The 21,371-nt window shown below is 43.5% G+C and overlaps 1 long non-coding RNA gene across 1 annotated transcript; it reads left to right on the plus strand.

Moving 5' to 3' along the window:
* The first annotated feature begins 643 nt into the window (after window positions 1–643).
* On the plus strand, window positions 644–15,905 carry LOC122562481 (uncharacterized). Its single transcript, XR_006315327.2, has 4 exons — window positions 644–971; window positions 8,669–8,763; window positions 9,559–9,604; window positions 12,563–15,905. It is a non-coding gene; the product is annotated as an uncharacterized LOC122562481 (long non-coding RNA).
* The last annotated feature ends 5,466 nt before the right edge of the window (window positions 15,906–21,371 follow it).

Consider the following 21,371-nt stretch of genomic DNA (forward strand, 5'->3'; position numbering starts at 1 on the left):
TACAAAAGGCCAAATGTTCCCTCTCTGTGCTTTAACAATTCTGTGATTCTGTGAAGTCAAGAGAAATAAAAGTCAGCAGAGCTTTTGTACTGAGTTGCTCTACATTGTGATCTATTTCAGAGCAATGTAGAGATGACTCTAGTTCTAATTTCAAGCAGTTTATTTACAGACCTTTAAATATCTTAGAACTTGAAGTATGTGCGTAGTCTCTGGGGCATTCTAGAATCTTCTGTATGTCTGTGGAGCCAGAGGCTGGACTCTAAAGCTGTACCCCACAGGCTTAAGCAAACAAGTACCATTACAAAGATCAGTGAGCAGCTCAGTACAATCAAATACAGATCAATTCCATTGATTACTATCACCCATTTCATACTGTCATGTAAAGTCAAAATTAAATCCCTCCATGGAATTGTGGAGTAACTGGAATTTAGAAAACTGGCAATATGATGTTGCCATAACTAACTCTAATCCGACATCATCCATAAAGTACAGGCTTTATTTTTAACCACGTAAAGTATCCAGGACTGAAACATCTGCTAAAAATAACTTCAGTGTTTAATGGCAATGCATGTAAATTTAGCATGTTAACCATGACTAAGCAATTTGATCTCTGTGCCCGACACTGAATCTCTGGGCACACCGAGCAAGAAAGACAAGCTGGAGTTTCAAACTACGTGGAGAAACATTTGGCCCAATCAAAATATAAAAGCAAAGGACTGTGGACTCTGAAGATCTAAAACGAAAACAGAAGTTGATGAAGCAACTCAGCAGGTCAGGCAGCATGTGTGGAGAGAAAGCAGAGCTAACTTTTCGAGTGCAGTGAACCTTCTTCAGGACTGGAATGGGCCCAATCTTATTATTCTTTGACAAATGTTTCTTTGCATTGGGTTTGTCGGAGGGTTTCCCACCTTGAGGCCCAGTGAGATCACTTGCTGCATCTTACCAAGCTCACCTCATTAATAACCTCTCAGGTCTGTATGCCATCGTACTACATGCCGTTTTTAAAAGCCCATTATGCGCACGGGCAAATACTGTCAGTGCGGAGCTGCCCTGCTCAGTTAAGGATATTTGCCCAGGACATGGGGCAGTCCAGGTGTATTTGGCACCGTGTTTAGCAGGTCCTGCTGGGTGGGCTGGCAGACAGGTGGGAATCCCTCTTCCTCCACGTCCAGCACAGCAGGCCATGAGATTGGACCATGCCAGGCTGGGCCGAGGTTACCACCTAGGTTAAAGCAGTCTCAGCTCACTGTAAGTTTGGCTCGCACTAGAGCTCAGCACATGAGGAGGCGATGTCCTCGTGTTGTTATCACTGGTCTGTTAATGAGAGGCCCAAGTAATGTTCCAGGGCCCAGGTTCAAATCCTGCCAGGACAGATAGTAGAATTTAAACTCCATGAAAGGATCTGAAATTAAGACTCTAATGATTCCATTGTAGGAAATACCCATCTGTTTCTTTAATGGAATCTGCCAATCTCACCTGGTCTGGCCTACATGTGACTCCAGACACTTAGCAATGTGGCTGATGCTTAACTGCCCTCTGGGCAATTAGAGATGTATAATTAATGCTGACGTTGCTAACAACGCATTTAGTGAATGAAATAAAAAAACGGTTAATGATCTTCTCCAGTCTGCTAGCCTAAGTGCCACCATCTTCCCTCTGGTAGCTCATACTGTATCACTGCTACTCTACTCAAATCCTACTAAGGCTCTACCATTCACACTATTGCCTCCAATGGCTTCGCCACTCACCTTCACCCATCTCAACACCATTAACCCTGCATGCCCAATGCTCATTTTCTCTGGTCAACTCCCCACCTGCACTGAGAGTCATAGCTGTGCTACCCACTTCCATCTCCCATAATACCTCTCTCTATCTCTCTCTCTCTCTCTCTCTTTCATTCCAAGAGGAAAACAGCCCACAACAGGCCAGAAAGAGTCATGATGCGTGTTGGAATTCATTCACTCAGCCTGAAACTCTCTGACACCAGAACAAACAGAGATAAGGAACAGGAGAAAATCCACCTGCAATGGATTTTCAGCCATTTTGCAAATCTGCCCATGTGCTCCTTGATCAGGAGACCTTTAGACCATAAATTGTAGGAGCAGAAGGAGGCCATTCAGCCCATCGAGTCTGCTCCACCATTCAATGAGATCAAAGCTGATCTGACAATTGTCAACGACTGGTGAAAACTCTGTCTGTCTTCGCCTTGAATACATTGAATGACCCAGCCTCAAAGGCCATCTGTGGCAAAGAATTCCGCAGATTCACTGCCCTCTGACAAAATAAATTCATCCTCATCTCTGTGTTAATTGTGTGACCCCTTCTTCTGAGATTGTGCCCTCTGGCCTTTGACTCCCACAACCTTTCCACATCCACCCTGTCAAGTCTTAGAGTCATAGAGTCATAGAGAGGTACAGCATGGAAACAGACCCTTCGGTCCAACCTGTCCATGCCGACCAGATATCCCAACCCAATCTAGTCCCACCTGCCAGCACCCAGCCCATATCCCTCCAAACCCTTCCTATTCATATACCCATCCAAATGCCTCTTAAATGTTGCAATTGTACCAGCCTCCACCACATTCTCTAACAGCTCATTCCATACATGTACCACCCTCTGCGTGAAAAAGTTGCCCCTTAGGTCTCTTTTATATCTTTCCCCTCTCACCCTAAACCTATGCCCTCTAGTTCTGGACTCCCCGACCCCAGGGAAAAGACTTTGTCTATTTATCCTATCCATGCCCTTCATAATTTTGTAAACCTCTATAAGGTCACCCCTCAGCCTCCGACGCTCCAGAGAAAACAGCCCCAGCTTGTTCAGCCTCTCCTTGTAGCTCAGATCCTCCAACACTGGCAATATCCTTGCAAATCTTTTCTGAACCCTTTCAAGTTTCACAACATCTTTCTGATAGGAAGGAGACCAGAATTGCATGCAATATCCCAAAACTGGCCTAACTAATGTCCTGTACAGCCGCAACATGACCTCCCAACTCCTGTACTCAATACTCTGATCAATAAAGGAAAGCATACCAAACACCGCCTTCACTGTCCTATCTACCTGTGACTCCACTTTCAAGGAGCTATGAACCTGCACTCCAAGGTCTCTTTGTTCAGCAACACTCCCTAGGACCTTACCATTAAGTGTAAAAGTCCTGCTAAGATTTGCTTTCCCAAAATGAAACAACTCGCATTTATCTGAATTAAACTCCATTTGCCACTTCTCAGCCCATTGGCCCATCTGGTCCAGATCCTTTGTAATCTGAGGTAACCCTCTTCGCTGTCCACTACACCTCCAATTTTGGTATCATCTGCAAACTTACTAACTGTACCTCTTATGTTCGCATCCAAATCATTTATTTAAATGACAAAACGTAGAGGGCGCAGCACCGATCCTTGTGGTCACAAGCCTCCAGTCTGAAAAACAACCATCCACCACCACCCTCTGTCTTCTACCTTTGAGCCAGTTCTGTATCCAAATGGCTAGGTCTCCTTGTATTCCATGAGATCTAACCTTGCTAATCAGTCTCCCATGGGGAACCTTGTCAAACGCCTTACTGAGGTGCATATAGATCACATCTACTGCTCTGCCCTCATCAATCTTCTTTATTACTTCTTCAAAAAACTCAATCAAGTTTGTGAGACATGATTTCCTACGCACAAAGCCATGTTGACTATCCCGAATCAGTCCTTGCCTTTCCAAATACATGTACATCCTGTCTGTCAGGATTTCCTCCAACAACTTGCCCACCACCGAGGTCAGGCTCACCGGTCTATAGTTCCCTGGCTTGTCTTTAATGCCCTTCTTAAACAGTGGCACCACGTTTGCCAACCTCCAGTCTTCTGGCACCTCACCTGTGACTATTGATGATACAAATATCTCAGCAAGAGGCCCAGCAATCACTTCTCTAGCTTCTCACAGAGTTCTCAGGTACACCTGATCAGGTCCTGGGGATTTATCCACCTTTAACCGTTTCAAGGCATCCAGCACTTCCTCCTCTGTAATCTGGACATTTTGCAAGATGTCACTATCTATTTCCCTACAGTCTATATCTTCCATATCCTTTTCCACAGTAAATACTGATGCAAAATATTCATTTAGTATCTCCCGCATTTTCTGTAGCTCCACACAAAGGCCGCCTTGCTGATCTTTGAGGGCCCTATTCTTTCCCTAGTTACCCTTTTGTCCTTAATATATTTGTAAAATCCCTTTGGATTCTCCTTAATTCTATTTGCCAAAGCTATCTCATATCCCTGTTTTGCCCTCCTGATTTCCCTCTTAAGTACACTCCTACTTTCTTTAAAATCTTCTAAGGATTCACTCGATCTATCCTGTCTGTACCTGACATATGCTTCCTTCTTTTTCTTAACCAAACCCTCAATTTCTTTAGTCATCCAGCATTCCCTATATTTACCAGCCTTCCCTTTCACCTTGACAGGAATATACTTTCTCTGGATTCTCATTACCTCATTTCTCAAGGCTTCCCATTTCCCAGCCATCCCTTTACCTGCCTCCAATCGGCTTTTGAAAGTTCTTGCCTAATACCGTCAAAATTGGCCTTTCTCCAATTTAGAACTTCAACTTTTAGATCTGGTCTATCCTTTTCCATCACGATTTTAAAACGAATAGAATTATGGTCGCTGGCTCCCCCACTGACACCTCAGTCACCTGCCCTGCCTTATTTCCCAAGAGTAGGTCAAGTTTTGCACTTTCTCTAGTAGGTACATCCACATACTGAATCAGAAAATTGTCTTGTATGCACTTAAGAATTTCCTCTCCATCTAAACCTTTAACACAATGGCAGTCCCAGCCAATGTTTGGAAAGTTAGAATTCCCTACCATAACTACCCTATTATTCTTCCAGGTAGCTGAGATCTCCTTACAAGTTTGTTTCTCAATTTCCCTCTGACCATTTGGGGGTCTATAATACAATCCCAATGAGGTGATCATCCCTTTCTTATTTCTCAGTTCCACCCAAATAACTTCCCTGGATGTATTTCCGGGAATATCCTCCCTTAGCACAGCTGTAATACTATCCCTTATCAAAAATGCCACTCCCCCTCCTCTTTTGCCTCCCTTTCTATCCTTCCTGTAGCATTTGTATCCTGGAACATTCAGCTGCCAGTCCTGCCCATCTCTGAGCCATGTTTCCGTAATTGCTATGATATCCCAGTCCCATGTTCCTAACCATGCCCTGAGTTCATCTGCCTTCCCCGTTAGGCCCCTTGCATAGAAATAAATGCAGTTTCATTTATTAGTCCTACCTTGTCCCTGCCTGCCCTGACTGTTTGACTCACTTCTGTACTCAGCTGTACCCGTCTCAGATCGATCTCTTTCCTCACTATCTCCCTGGGTCCCACCCCCCCACCTTACTAGTTTAAATCCTCCCAAGCAGTTCTAGCAAATCTCCCTGCCAGTATATTAGTCCCCTTCCAATTTAGGTGCAAATCGTCCTTCTTGTACAGGTCACTTCTACCCCAAAAGAGATTCCAATGATCCAAAAATGTGAATCCTTCTCCCATACACCAGCTCCTCAGCCATGCATTCATCTGCTCTATCCTCCTATTCCTGCCTTCACTAGCTCGTAGCACTGGGAGTAATCCAGATATTACTACCCTTGAGGACCTCCTTTTTAAATTTCTACCTAACTCTCTGTAATCTCCCTTCAGAGTCTCAACCTTTTCCCTTCCAATGTCATTGGTTCCAATGTGGACAATGACCTCTTGCTGGCCCCTCTCCCCCGTGAGAACATTCTGCACCCTCTCTGAGACATCCTTGATCCTGGCACCAGGGAAACAACACACCATTCTGCTTTTTCTCTCCTGGCCACAGAAACGTCTGTCTGTACCTCTGACTACAGAATCCCCTAACACAATTGATCTCTTCGAAGCCAACGTACCCCTTGTTGTATTAGAGCCAGTCTCAATACCAGAAACTTCGCTGTCTGTGCTACGTTCCCCTGAGAATCCATCACCCTCTACATTTTCCAAAATAGCATACCTGTTTGAAATGGGTATATCCACAAAAGACTCCTGCCCTAGGTGCCTACCTCTCCTACCCTTCCTGGAGTTAACCCATCTATGTGACTGTATCTGAGACTTTCCCCCCTTCCTACATCTGCCATCCATCACATACTGTTGCTGTTGCAAATTCCTCATTGCTTCTATCTGTCTCTCCAACCGATCCACTCGATCTGATAAGGTTCGCATCCAACAGCATTTATGGCAGATATAATCCACAGTAACCCTTAAACTCTCTTTAAATTCCCACATCTGACAAGAAGTACATCTCACTGGAAAGGCCATTTTTGCTCCTTCACAATCTACAGACCCAGAAAATAACACTGTCTTATTCCTCTGCAAACACTGCCCCAGGTTAAATTAATAGCTATGGCTTATATTTTAAGTTTAATCAAGAGTTTTATCTCCAAAAACATATAATTAAGAAAGAATCCACTGTACCCACTACTGCAGCCTTTCTCTTGGACAGACTTAAAACAACAATTTACTTATCTGATTCTGTGCTGTGAACTTCGCCCAACAGTTCCTCCAAGATTAGTTGTGAAGTCTTCTATGAATCTTCTATCTATCAACAAGGTCATCCAACATTCCTCTACATTCAATGGAATGCAGACCCAATCTACTCAACCCCTCATATGCCAGCGCCCTCCCCCCGTCCCCCACCCCCAATACCTAATATCAACGGAATGAACCTTCCCTGGACTGCCTCAAATGCCAGTATATCTTTCCTTATATAAGGGGCCGAAAGCTGCTCACAGTTTCCAGTTATGATCTTATGTGTACCATGTAGAGTTTGAGCAAGATCTCCCTAATTTGTATTCTATGCCCTTTGGAATAGAGGGCAACTTTCCTTTTGGCTTTCCTATTACCTGCTGAACTTGGATGCTTGCACTTTGTCATTTATAGAAGTTGAGATCACCCTAACAGCATAACTGAATTCTTTGGTGGCTAAGTAATCACATTTATAAACCCACTTCCTTTCACCCTTAAGCATGTTGAGCTCAAATATCAGTTGATAACAACATAACATAAAATCCTTCAACGCCATTCAGTTTTTCCCTGAATTGGTTTAAACAACCTCTTTAGACATGTTGTGGCCCATCTCTGGAGTAGGTGGATCTTGAACCTCGGCATTCTGACCCAGAGGTAGGGGCACTATCAGTGTGTCACATGACCCCGTTCATAATTTTCTATTCAATCTTATCATGTTGAGTGCTTCCTGCAAAATGAACAGTAATTATCCAAATTCCATTGAAAAGGCAATGGTGTTCTGGCATCATTTTAGTGTATATCTGTAGTGGCTCAGAGAATTGTACAGCATGGAAACAGACAGTTCGGCCCAACTCGTTCATGCTGACCAGGTATCCCAAACTTAACCAGTCTCATTTACCTGCATTATGTCCATATCCCTCTAAACCTTTCCTGTTCATGTACATGTAAAAGAATATCCTTCAGTGTCATGTGTACTCCAGTACAGAAGTACAGTGGAAAGGTTTTACAATGGCTGCCTTCTAATGGCACCATCTTAGGAACAAGTACCTAGATACAAATCTTGGATACAAAAGAGGAATAAAAGGAAAAGTGGGAACATTACTTACAGTGTCTAAAAAATAAGTTAGAAGTAAGATAATTAGAATATAGTTAAAGAATTGACATAACAGTGCGGTAAAGAATTTCAAATAGCAGCAGCTCAGCACCTGGTCTGACTACCTGCGCCAGACCCCAGTCCAACAACTGTCCTGCTCCACTCCAAACTCTAGTCCGTTCTGCACTGGCACCCAGCTGCACCAAGGGAAATTCCACTGCTCCAGGACTCACTTCCCCTCGCGCTGCTCCGGGACTCACTTCCCCTTGCGCTGCTCTGGGACTCACTTCCCCTCACGCTGCTCTGGGACTCACTTCCCCTCGCGTTGTTCCAGGACTTGCTTCCCCTTGTGCAGCTCAGGGATTGCTAATAACAAAAATAAAGAAAAGAAAGGAAAAGGACAGGTGGAGCTCCGGGCAGAGTGTCCTACTCTGCTGCCATCTTGCTGGATGTCTATACAAATGCTTTTTAAATATTGTGGCTGCACCTGCCTGTACCACGTCTTCTGGCAGCCTACTCCATACACACACCACCCACTTTATGAAAATGTTTCCCCTCAGGTCCCTTTTAAATCTTTCCCCTCTCACCTTAAATCAATGCCCTCTGGTTTTGGACTCTCCAACTCTGGGAAAAAGAGCCTTGGCCATTCACCTAACCTATGCCCCGAATGATTTTATAAACCTCTATAAGGTCACCCCTCAGCATTCCACGCTCCAGGGTTAGAAGTCCCAGCATATTCAGTTCCTCCTTATCACTAAGATTTTCTAGGTCATTTAAGGAAACGCACAATAGCCAATCACCTGATTTGGGACTGGACAGACCTGTAGGCTGGACTGAGTAAAGACAGCATGCTTTCTTCCAGAATGGTATCACAAGATTTGTTTTGCCTGGCTCTGAGGAAAATAAATTGAGCTGTTGATTTTAAGCAGTGAAAGATCACATTCCACATCAAAATGCATGCAATTTACATGTAAAAAAAGCCTTTGAGCCACTTTTATATCTTAGAGGGACAGCATAATGATAGTATTCAGTTGCTTTAGATTGACATTTTAAGACATTCTTTCAGATGGAAAATACTGCACTCTCTCCTCATCTGGTACTTTTCTTTTCCAAAGCGAGAGGCTAGACAATGCAACAGACAGCATCCAAGAGATAAAAGGAGTAAGTCTCAATTTGCATTCACTATAAGCTTTTATGAGGCTCATTGAACACAGGTTGCAATGTTTATAAAGCAGCCAAAGGTGAAAGTTACAAAATAACAGTGTTATTAAATATCATTCAAGGTAACTCTATCAAATCAGTTTTTTGTTTCTTCTAGAAAGATACCATAAATACAGGAAAAAGTAAACCAGCTATAAAGCTGAGTCATAAATATTTCATAAATTTGTTAATGACTATCCTAATGGCTTCGGATGTTTAGAAATATCAAGGTAAACAATTGAGCATAGTTAATTAGGTTCTGTTCAAGGAGAGGGAAGTGCAATATTTTTAGGGGGAAGTCTGGATGAAGCAGTTAAGAGTGGGCGGCACGGTGGCACAGTGGGTGGCACGGTGGCACAGTGGTTAGCACTGCTGCCTCACAGCGCAAGAGACCCGGGTTCAATTCTCGACTCAGGCGACTGACTGTGTGGAGTTTGCACGTTCTCCCTGTGTCTGCGTGGGTTTGCTCTGGTTTCCTCCAAAGATGTGCAGGTCAGGTGAATTGGCCATGCTAAATTGCCCATAGTGTTAGGTAAGGGGTAAATGTAGGGGAATGGGTGGGTTGCGCTTCGGCGGGTTGGTGTGGACTTGTTGGGCCGAAGGGGCTGTTTCCACACTGTAAGTAATCTAATCTAAGTAATATATTATACAATAGACGATGGTGCATCTTCTAACAGAAATGTTAACAGCTCACAAGGAAATTGATCCGTCCATTGTGTGCATGCTAAACTTAAATGACTTCTGGTCCCTTTTCAGAATCCAGCCCTTGGTCCAGAGCCCTCTAGACACCTCAAGTACAAATGTAAGCATTTTCAAAATACACTCAGGTTTTCTGCCTTGACCACCATTCAGGCTGTGAGTTTGAACCAACTATGACCCTCTAGATGAAACCATTACTCCTCATTTTTCCACCTATTCCTTCGAACAATTACTTTAAACCTGTGCCTCCTGGCTTTTGGCCTCTTTGGTCCTTTCTATCCACTCTATCTAGGCTCCTCATAATTTAATATATCTTCGTTAAATCTCACCACAGCCCCTTCTATTCCAAGGAAAGCACATCCAGCTTATCTAATCTTTCTCTCAGAATAAATATTCTCCATCGCTGGCAAAATTCTCATTAATTTATTCAGGACTGCCTATAGTGTGATCACAGCTCTTCTGCAATGCGATGTCTAAAAGCTATCGCAAGTCCTTGCGATGGGAGTATTGTCAGTGTATTCTAAGACAGTGCAGAGGCGATGAAGGATCGGCTAAAATAAGACGGTGTGTGATATGTTGGGGGTCAGTGTCACCCAGTGTTGTAGCTAGTGTCCATCGGATCTGTTCACAATGGCACTCATTACGTACAATGTTTCGTCCTGCATCAGTTTGAATTTCTCAAGTATTGTTGCAGCTCCACTCATCTGGGCAAGTGAAGGTAATCCGTCCCTCTCTTGAAATGTGGCCTGCAGATTTAGGGAATGATTTAGGGGGTCAGTACGTGAGCTATCCAGCACTGAGTACTTGATAATTAACGTGCCCTTGTTGCAAAAGCATTGATGTAGCTGGTCCAGTTACAGATCTTGCTCATTTTTTTTTTGACAGCATGTTGGCATCACTGGCAAAGTTAGCAGCTATTGTTCCTCCCAAATTGCTTTTGGGAAGTTGTTGACGAACCACATTCTTGAACTCCCTTCCTTTCCTCATTGAAGCACAGTCATCTGACACACATTCCCTTTCACATCATTTCATAGAACATCACTTGCCTGTACACCCTCTGGGGTGGTAGTGATCTTCCTCTGCAAGTGCAAATAATGCCAGACTCTCCTTTGCATTGTGTCATTCAATTATAGTATAAGGAGTACTGTTACAGTACGCAAAGGTGCCATGGGTGAACTTATATTAGATTAGATTACCTACAGTGTGGAAACAGGCCCTTCGGCCCAACAGGTCCACACCGATCCTCTGAGAACCCCACCCCCCTTTACTTACCTCTGACTAATCCACCTAGCACTATGGGCAATTTAGCATGGCCAATTCACCTAACCTGTACATCTTTGAACTGTGGGAGGAAACCAGAGGAAATCACGCAGAAATGGGGAGAATGTGCAAACTCCACACAGACAGTTGCCCGAGGCGGGAATGGAACCTGGGTCTCTGGAGCTATGAGGCAGCAGTGCTAACCACTGTGCTGCCGTGCCGCCCCACTTAAAATTTGTCGAAGATTTCACAATAGATTCTGGAATACCTGTTCAAGTTTTCTCTATGACTCAATGACACTATGTTAGCTCACATCGGTTTACAAGTGGCTTGCATATGCTATTTTTAACATGTTGCACTTTTGCAAAGTATGCTAAAATCCATTTACATAAACAGACTTGTAACAGTGAATTATAAAATGTTGCAGACTCACTTGTCACATATATCACTTTTGCAAAAACCTCGAAAGATAAATATTATCTTAAAGGGACTTTTAAAACTTAAATATACCAAACTACATGAGGCATTTTAACTTGCAGGAAATGTTGAAAAAAGCAATTCCTTCATCATTAAATATTCAGCAGAGTTATGGATCATTGGAATAATGGTTAGGTTTCAAAACAAAACCACCCATCTTCACACATTCTCTGAGGTAGCATCTGCCTCGCCTTGCTGGTGTAAGAAAATGTCTAAGAAACTGTCATTTTCCTCATAGCATGCAACTGAAGTCTTTGCTGTTATATTCTGATAAATTGGTGCTGTTGTAAAAATTATACACATTCAGGCACTTAAAGAAGCATTTGGGCGGCACGGTGGCTCAGTGGTTAGGACTGTTGCCTCACAGCGCCAGAGACCTGGGTTCAATTCCCACCTCAGGCGACTGACTGTGTGGAGTTTGCACATTCTTCCCATGTCTGTGTGGGTTTCCTCCCACAGTCCAAAAATATGCAAATTAGGTGAATTGGCCAGGCTAAATTGCCCATAGTGTTAGCTGAAGGGGTAAATGTAGGGGAATGGGTCTGGGTGGGTTGCACTTCGGCGGGTCGGTGTGGACTTGTTGGGCCGAAGGGCTGTTTCCACACTGTAAATAATCTAATCTAATTATCAGAAATTCAAAAGTCATGAATGATCTTCTGAACATGTTTACGTGTCAGGACTTAAATGGGATCTTGATGCAGAACTTCAATCTATGCTGTTGGCCCAAGGATCTGTGACTCAGTTTGAGCTAATATTTTCTTTCAGGTTACCAACAAATTACAGGCTAGCTCACTGCCAGTAAGACAAAAAGTTAAAGCTCTCCACCATATGTCCAGGTTTATTAGCCTAGTAGAATCATCTCTAGTTTATGGTACCCCTTGTCTAGTGATGAAATCCTCTCATGCCCACTCCAAAGAAGTTAATGCTGGTGTTATGAAGTTGAAGGCATGTCCTCTACCTTTAAGAGAGAGTGAATGCTGCTCTCCACTAAGAGTCATAGAGTCATAGAGATGTACAACATGGAAACAGACCCTTAGAGTGTACTGGAAAATTGAAAATATGTAACATTTGGCTGTGAAATAGTTACCTGAGTTGGTTGCTGTTTGACAACAATTCAAATTTAACCAATCAGTTTAAATTATGCCCCAGGATACTAAAACCCAATCAATTTTGAATTTATTGTTTTGCCAACATCGAATAAATGAGATGATCCAATGATGGGGATATAAAAAAGGCTGGCATTTTGCCATCGAGAGAGAGGCCCAAGACATTGAAACACTCTCTATCAAAGGGACCTTTTCATATGAAACATCTTTTTTTGCAGTAAAAGAAAAAAGACAACCCAGGGAGATCTTTAGCTGGAAGAAGGAAGACACCAAAGACGGCAACCACTGTATGGTTTTGAAATTAAATTGATGTAATTTTAGTAAGTGTTTTGTGGAACAGTATATTGTTATAAAGTTGGAGGCAGGTAATAAGCAGTTAAGAGAAAGGGTGGCTTCGAGTTGTGAATAATTGTTGTTTTATGTTCACTTTTGGAGTTAAATAATAAATTGATATTATTTTCTTTAAGTAGTAGAATTTGAGAGTTCTCTGTCACTCACACTTTAACAGATTATGAGGTGAGCTGAGCTTTTCTGGGTGTTTAATTTAATTAACAGAAGGGTTCACTTCTGTGTCGTAACACTGGGAGATTCAATGATAGTAGTGGTCAAGTAGTAAATCGCTCATCAAGGATTGACTAACTCTATGTGTAAGTTTATCTGAAATAGTAGAACACATTTCAAATCATTAAGCAGGCATTGATTACTGTGTGTGCAACTGATTACTGTGTGTGCAACTTGCACACCTACAGCAGATTCATTGAGAGACAGTCACAATGTTGTATATGCATAATACATGGCTTCCTTAAAGGTAAACATCCTTAAAGGCAGAGTACACACATACAATCAGTTCTGCTATAATGCAATAGTTCTATTTTTGTGCAATCCCATGTTATCAGAAAATCACATAATAGCAGCACCATTTAAACTAATGGGGCTGGAATTGCATTATAACCAATTCATACTTTAAAACTTTGTGTTATAGAAACAGTGTCCCCGATTCGTCAATCGTGTTAAAGCAAATTCATGTTAATGAAATGTGTGTTATAGCAGAATGACCTATACAACATTGCTAAAGATTGGGAAACTTTCTGGGCTTTATCTTGCTTCAGATGATCATTACGTCACACTTACATGCTACAAGTGTTATCTACCTTCAGGATTTGGCCAACTTGACCAATGTGCTACCATTAAGATACACTGAGATAGACTTTGAAGACTTGAAAACTTCTTCCCTAAGTGTTTACTCCAAGAGTTGTTAAAAGTGAAGGAACCTAGACTTTACACTTAAGGTGTTGGAGGAATATGGGCTTTTGAAGGTATTTTGAGGGATTAGACATTGCAAGATTTAAATAATGCTATGTATTTCTCTAAAACCTTTCTTTGAGCACAAATAAAATTACATTTTCTGCTGCCCCAAGAATCTGGGTGCACCTGCAGTTGCAATGGTGTTGCAAAAACACAATTACTATCACGAGGATGAAACAAGGGAACTCAGTGTTGCCTTGGTTTAATTTTTTTTTGCATGTTGGTATACACAACTTACATAACTGTTGAAATGTAATCAATAATAAATGCCTTTCACTGATTTTCTTGCACTAAAACTTTGAGATGGTTAGAACACTCATTATTGTTAAGGAATGCTCATTATTATCAAAATATCTTCTGCATTATCGTCGCCATGAAATCATATTTTGAGTGCGAGCAGCAGCAGAGTGTAAAGGAACCCGGAAGGCTACAGCTAAGGTGAGACAGGTTGTTTTAAAATTACTTACCGGTAGCGGGCAGCGGTGTTTTTTTTTCTCTTCACAGAAAGAGCGGGAGCAGCAGGGGGAAGTGACGAAGACCAGAGGGGCAGCCGGGTAGGTTTTTTCCCTATAAAAGCGCGCAGGAGAGGAACCCGAGGCACTACAGAGGTAGTGCCTCCCACCCGCCCTCCTCCTCTAACCTAATAATAACACCCGTTGTGGTAAGTAGGTAAGTGCTGCATTTTGCTTGTTCTATTCTTTAGACCCAGTTTTTTTTTAAAACAGTTACTTTTAGAGGGATGGCAGTGAAGGCAGTGCAATGTTCCTCTTGCAACATGTTTGAGGTGAGGGATGCCATGGTCGTCCCTGCTGATTACACTTGCAGGAAGTGCACCCATTTCCAGCTCCTCCAAGACCGTGTTGGGGAACTGGAGCTGGAGTTGGATGAACTTAGGATCATTCGGGAGGCAGAGGGAGTCATAGATTAGAGCTTTAGGGAAGTAGTAACTCCAAAGATTGCAGACAGATGGGTGACAGTGAGGGGGACTGGGAGGAAGCAGCCAGTGCAGGGACCCCCTGCGGCCGTTCCCCTCAAGAACAAATACACCATTTTGGATACTTGTGGGGGGGACGACTTACCAGGGGTAAGTAATGGGGCTCAGGCCTCTGGCACGGAGCCTGTCCCCGTTGCTCAGAAGGGAAGGGTGGAAAAGAGCAGAGCAGTAGTAATTGGGGACTCGATAGTTCGGGGCACAGATAAGCGGTTTTGTGGGGGCGAGAGAGACTCACATTTGGTATGTTGCCTCCCAGGTGCAAGGGTACGTGATGTCTCTGATCGTGTTTTCTGGGTCCTTAAGGGGGAGGGGGAGCAGCCCGAAGTCGTGGTCCACATTGGCACCAATGACATAGGTAGGAGGAGGGCTGAGGATGTTAGGCAGGCTTTCAGGGAACTAGATTGGAAGCTCAGAGTTAGAACGAACAGAGTTGTTGTCTCTGGTTTGTTACCCGTGCCACGTGATAGAGAGTCGAGGAATAGGGAGAGAGAACAGTTAAATGCGTGGCTACAGGGATGGTACAGGAGGGAGGGATTCCTGTATTTGGATAACCAGGGTTCTTTCTGGGGAAGGTGGGACCTCTATAATCAGGATGGTCTACACCTGAACCTGAGGGGCACCAGTATCCTTGGCGGGAGGTTTGCTAGTGATCTTGGGGGGGGTTTAAACTAACTCTGCAGGGGCATGGGAACCTAGACTGTAGCTTTAGGGTGCAGGATCTGGAGTGTAGGGAGGTTAGGAACATGGCATCAATCTCAAAGGAGGGTGCCTGTAAACAGAAAAGTGGCTTGAAGTGTGTATACTTCAATGCAAGAAGTATACGAAATAAGGTAGGTGAACTTGCAGCGTGGGTTGGTACCTGGGATTTCGATGTTGTGGCTATTACGGAGACATGGGTAGAACAGGGACAGGATTGGCTGTTGCAGGTTCCAGGGTTTAAATGTTTTAGTAGGGTCAGAGGTGGGGGTAAAAGAGGGGGAGGTGTGGCATTGCTTGTCAAAGATCGTATTACAGCGGTGGAAAGGACGATGGATGAAGACTCGCCACCTGAGGTAGTTTGGGCTGAGGTTAGGAATAGGAAAGGTGAGATCACCCTGTTAGGAGTTTTTTACAGGCCTCCTAATAGTCCTAGAAATGTAGAAAAAAGGATTGCGAGGATGATTCAGGAGAAGAGTGAAAGTAATAGGGTGGTTGTTATGGGGGACTTTAACTTTCCTGATATTGATTGGGAAAGCTATAGCTCAAGTTCGTTAGATGGGTCAGTGTTTGTCCAATGTGTGCAGGAGGGTTTCCTGACACAATATGTAGATTGGCCAACAAGAGGCGAGGCCATACTGGATTTGGTTCTGGGTAATGAACCAGGCCAGGTGTTAGAATTAGAGGTAAGTGAGCACTTTGGGGACAGTGACCACAATTCGGTGACTTTTACTCTAGTGATGGAGAGGGATAAGTGTGCACTGCAGGGCAAGAGTTATAGCTTGGGGCAGGGAAATTATGATGCGGTGAGGCATGACTTAGGATGTGTGGCTTGGAAAAGTAGGCTTCAAGGCAAGGGCGTAATTGATATGTGGAGCTTGTTCAAGGAGCAACTATTGAGTGTCCTTGATAAGTATGTACCTGTCAGGCAGGGAGGAAAGGGTTGTGTGAGGGAGCCGTGGTTTAATAAGGAATTGGAATCCCTTGTTAAATGGAAGAGGGTGGCCTATGTAAAGATGAGGCGTGAAGGTTCAATTGGGGCGATTGAGAGTTATAAGGTAGCCAGGAAGGACCTGAAGAGAGAGCTAAGAGCAGCAAGGAGGGGACATGAAAGGTCCTTAGTTGATAGGATTAGGGAAAACCCTAAGGCTTTCTATAGGTATGTCAGGAATAAAAGAATGACTAGGGTAGGAATAGATCCAGTCAAGGATAGTAGTGGGAAGTTGCGTGTGGAGGCTGAAGAGATTGGGGAGACACTGAATGAATACTTTTTGTCAGTATTCACTCAGGAATAGGACATTGTTACCGATGTGAATACTGAGTCACAATTAAGTAGAATGAATGGCTTTGAGGTATGTAGAGAAGAGGTGTTGGAAATTCTGGAAAGGGTGAAAATAGATAAGTCCCCTGGGCCTGATGGCATTTATCCTAGGATTCTCTGGGAAGCAAGGGAGGAGATTGCAGAGCCATTGGCCTTGATTTTTATGTCCTTGTTGTCTACAGGAGTAGTGCCAGAAGACTGGAGACGAGTAAATGTGGTTCCCTTGTTCAAGAAGGGGAGTAGAGATAACCCTAGTAACTATAGGCCGGTGAGTCTCACTTCTGTTGTGGGCAAAGTCTTAGAGAGAATTGTAAGGGATAGGATTTATGAACATCTGGATAGGAATAATGTGATCAAGGATAGTCAGCATGGTTTTGTGAAGGGCAGGTCATGCCTCACAAACCTTATTGAATTATTTGAGAAGGTGACTAAGGAGGTGGACAAGGGGAAAGCAGTAGATGTGGTGTATATGGATTTTAGTAAGGCGTTTGATAAGGTTCCCCATGGTAGGCTACTTCAAAAAATACGGAGGTATGGCATTGAGGGTGAGTTGGGGGTTTGGATTATGAATTGGCTGGCTGGAAGAAGACAGAGGGTAGTAGTTGATGGTAAAGGTTCATCTTGGAGTGACGTTACTAGCGGTGTTCCGCAAGGATCTATTTTGGGACCATTGCTGTTTGTCATTTTTATAAATGACCTGGAGGAGGGGCTAGAAGGTTGGGTGAGCAAGTTTGCGGATGATACGAAAGTCGGAGGAGTTGTTGACAGTGAGGAAGGATGTGGCAGGTTACAGCAGGATATAGATAAGCTGCAGAACTGGGCAGAAAGGTGGCAATTGGAGTTCAATGTAGCTAAGTGTGAGGTGATTCACTTTGGTAAGAGTAACAAAAAGATGGGGTACTGGGCTAATGGTCGGATACTTGGTAGTGTGGATGAGCAGAGGGATCTTGGTGCCCATGTACACAGATCTTTGAAAGTTGCCACCCAAGTAAATAGTGCGGTGAAGAAGGCATATGGCGTACTGGCTTTTATTGGTAGAGGAATTGAGTTCCGGAGTCCTGAGGTCATGTTGCAGTTGTATAAGACTCTGGTGCGGCCGCATCTGGAGTATTGTGTGCAGTTTTGCTCGCCATACTATAGGAAGGATGTGGAGGCACTGGAACGGGTGCAGAGGAGGTTTACCAGATATGTTGCCTGGTATGGTAGGAAGATCGTATGAGGAAAGGCTGAGGCACTTGGGGTTGTTTTCATTGGAGAAAAGAAGGTTTAGGGGTGACTTGATAGAGGTGTACAAGATGATTAGGGGTTTAGATAGGGTTGACCGTGAGAACCTTTTTCCACGTATGGAGTCAGCTATTACGAGGGGGCATAGCTTTAAATTAAGGGGTGGTAGGGATAGGACAGATGTTAGGGGTAGGTTCTTGACTCAGCGAGTCATGAGTTCATGGAATGCCCTGCCAGTAGCAGTGGTGGACTCTCCCTCTTTATGGGCATTTAAGCGGGCATTGGATAGGCATATGGAGGATAGTGGGCTAGTGTAGGTTAGGTGGGCTTGGATCGGCGCAACATCGAGGGCCAAAGGGCCTGTACTGCGCTGTATTCTTCTATGTTCTATAAACAAAGGGCATAAAACATTTGTGCTCAAGTTGATAAAGGAATCCCAAGATCTGGAGGTGGAACTAACCAGATTTGTGATTATGTAGAATATCGGGTATGGTAGTTACTTAATGTATGACTATTTCTGTGATTCAGGTTTAAGGGATATATCCTCATGAGTTTGGATAATTCTCATTGGTGAAGACTGGGAGAAGATCTCAAGAGACACCTAAGAATGATCAGAAACCTGAGATGAGGGATGCTCGGAAATCTTTAGGAAAAATGGAGAGTTCATCTTGAAAATGTACCAGAAGCAAGGGACTAGGCATGCAAACCATACAGTTACAACTTTGGCCCAGGGCAGAAGACTTGAGAAATATAAATCTCACTCCCATACATAAACTACTACTCTGAAACCATAAAATATTATGCCTTTGTACTCAAAAGTTAAATCACTGTCATCAATATAAATAAGTCATTGGCAACTAAAGTCCAAAGAGGAATATGAGGCAAAGAGGTCCTCCTTGCTTGGTTTTAAAACATGAGACCTCCCGGAGTCTGAAGTCAATATTGATGACTCCCAAGGTTATGTCTAGTTGCAAACATGAGATATTTATGGACCAACAACGACACTGGTAGATAGATATGATGTGGAGACGCCTGTGTTGGACTAGGCCAGACAAAGCTAGGTAAAGAAAGAGATTCCCTCTGTTCAGCCAAATAAAATACCTTTGTCCAATCACAGAAGATTACCCTTACCATACATGACAGTTTTCCATTTTCATTAAAGTAATTCTGTGAATTCGACAACGGATGCCAATTTTGACAAATTAGCAATGGGTTTATATTTTGGTCCATATCCACCAGGAACTAGACTAAGGATACTCATACGTCAATCAGATTGTGAATATTAATTCAATTTTATTATTTATTTTCTCCTCATTTAGGTTGGGAAGACAGGAAGGTTTCCTTGTCCCGAATTTTCATAATTTAATCCAGCTCTCATAGAGTCATAGAGTCACAAGCAGGGAAACAGACCCTTCGGTCCAACTCATCCAGATATCCTAACCAAATCTCATCCCATATGCCAGCACTTGGCCTGTATCCCTCTAAACCCTTCCTTTTCTTGTACCCATCCAGTTGCCTTTTAAATGTTACAATTGCACCAGCCTCCACCACTTCCTGTGACAGCTCATTCCATACACACAACACCATCTGCATGAAAAAATTTTCCCTTACGTCCCGTTTAAATATTTCCCTTCTCACCTTAAACCTATGCCCTCTCGTCCCACTGGAGCTCCTCTGCTCCACCCATTTTCTCTTTTAAAGTCACAGTACGGAAACAGACCCTTCGGTCCAACCCGTCCATGCTGACCAGGCATCCCAACCCAATCTAGTCCCACCTGCCAGCATCTGGCCCATATCCGTCGAAACCTTTCCTATTCATATACCCATCCAGATGTCTTTTAAATGTTGCAATTGTACCAGCCTCCACCACTTCCTCTGGCAGCTCATTCCATACACATACCACCCTCTGCATGAAAAAGTTGCCCCTTAGGTCTCTTTTATATCTTTCCCCTCTCACCCTAAACCTATGCCCTCTAGTTCTGGACTCCCCCACCCCAGGGAAAAGACTTTGTTTATTTATCCTTTTTGTGCTCCTCATGATTTTATAAACCTCTATAAGGTCACACCTCAGCGTCCGATGCTCCAGGGAAAACAGCCCCAGCCTATTCAAACTCTCCCTGTAGCTCAAATCCTCCAAACCTGGCAAAATCCTTGTAAATCTTTTCTGAACCCTTTCAAGTTTCACAACTTCTTTCCTAGGAAGGAGACCAGAATTACACGCAATATTCCAACAGTGGCCTAACCAATGTCCTGTACAGCTGCAACATGACCCCCCCAACTCCTGTACTCAATACTCTGACCAATAAAGGAAAGCATACCAAACACCTTCTTCACCACCCTATCTACCTGCAACTCTACTTTCAAGGAGCGATGAACCTCCACTCCAAGGTCTCTTTATTCAGCAACACTCCCTAGGACTTTACCATTAAGTGTATATGCCCTGCTAAGATTTGCTTTCCCAAATGGCAGCACCATGCATTTATCTAAATTAAACTCTATCTGCCACTCCTCAGCCCATTGGCCCATCTGGTCCAGATCCTGTTGTAATCTGAGATAACCTTCTTCGCTGTCCACTACACCTCCAATTTTGGTGTCATCTGCAAACTTACTAACTGTACCTCTTATGCTCACATCCAAATCATTTATATAAATGACGAAAAGTAGTGGACCCAGGACCCATCCTTGTGGCACTCCACCGGTCACAAGCCTTCAGTCTGAAAAACAACCCTCCACCACCAACCTCTGTCTTCTACCTTTGAGCCAGTTCTGTATCCAAATGGCTAGTTCTCCCTGTATTCTGTGAGATCTAACCTTGCTAACCAGTCTCCCATGGGGAACCTTGTCGAATGCCTTACTGAAGTCCATATAGATCACATCTATTGCTCTGCCCTCATCAATCCTCTTTGTTACTTCTTCAAAAAACTCAATCAAGTTTGTGAGACATGATTTCCCACGCACAAAGCCATGTTGACTATCCCTAATCAGTCCTTGCCTTTCCAAATACATGTACATCCTGTCTGTCAGGATTCCCTCCAACAACTTGGCCACCACCGACGTCAGGCTCACTGGTCTGTACTTCCCTGGCTTGTCCTTACGACCTTTCTTAAAATGCAGATTTTTAAAAACATTTTATTTTTTAAACTCATCAAGAGGCTAACACAGGGAGGCAAGTCCCAGAGGTGAGACCCAGACTGGAGGTGAGGCATTGAGTGTTGAAGCCCGGCATGGTCTGGAGACCCTTGGCCCAGTGGCTGGAAGATAGGTAGTGGCATGGGCTTGGTGTAAAGGACTGTAATTTGAGTACTTTCTAAAAACTTTTCATTCTTATGGTAGAGTTTTATTTATTATTCTTTCAAATCTGTACCAAATACTTAAGTATCTGTACCTAGGTACCTTATACCTAAGATGGTGCCATAATTGGCAATATTGCAAACCCTTCACTATATTCATTTGAGTGCACGTGACAATAAAGCTAATTCAATTCGCT

This window comes from Chiloscyllium plagiosum, unplaced genomic scaffold (genome assembly GCF_037043375.1).
Source record: "Chiloscyllium plagiosum isolate Xiang-an unplaced genomic scaffold, Cpla_swu_hap1 HiC_scaffold_24, whole genome shotgun sequence".
Taxonomy (NCBI): domain Eukaryota; kingdom Metazoa; phylum Chordata; class Chondrichthyes; order Orectolobiformes; family Hemiscylliidae; genus Chiloscyllium; species Chiloscyllium plagiosum.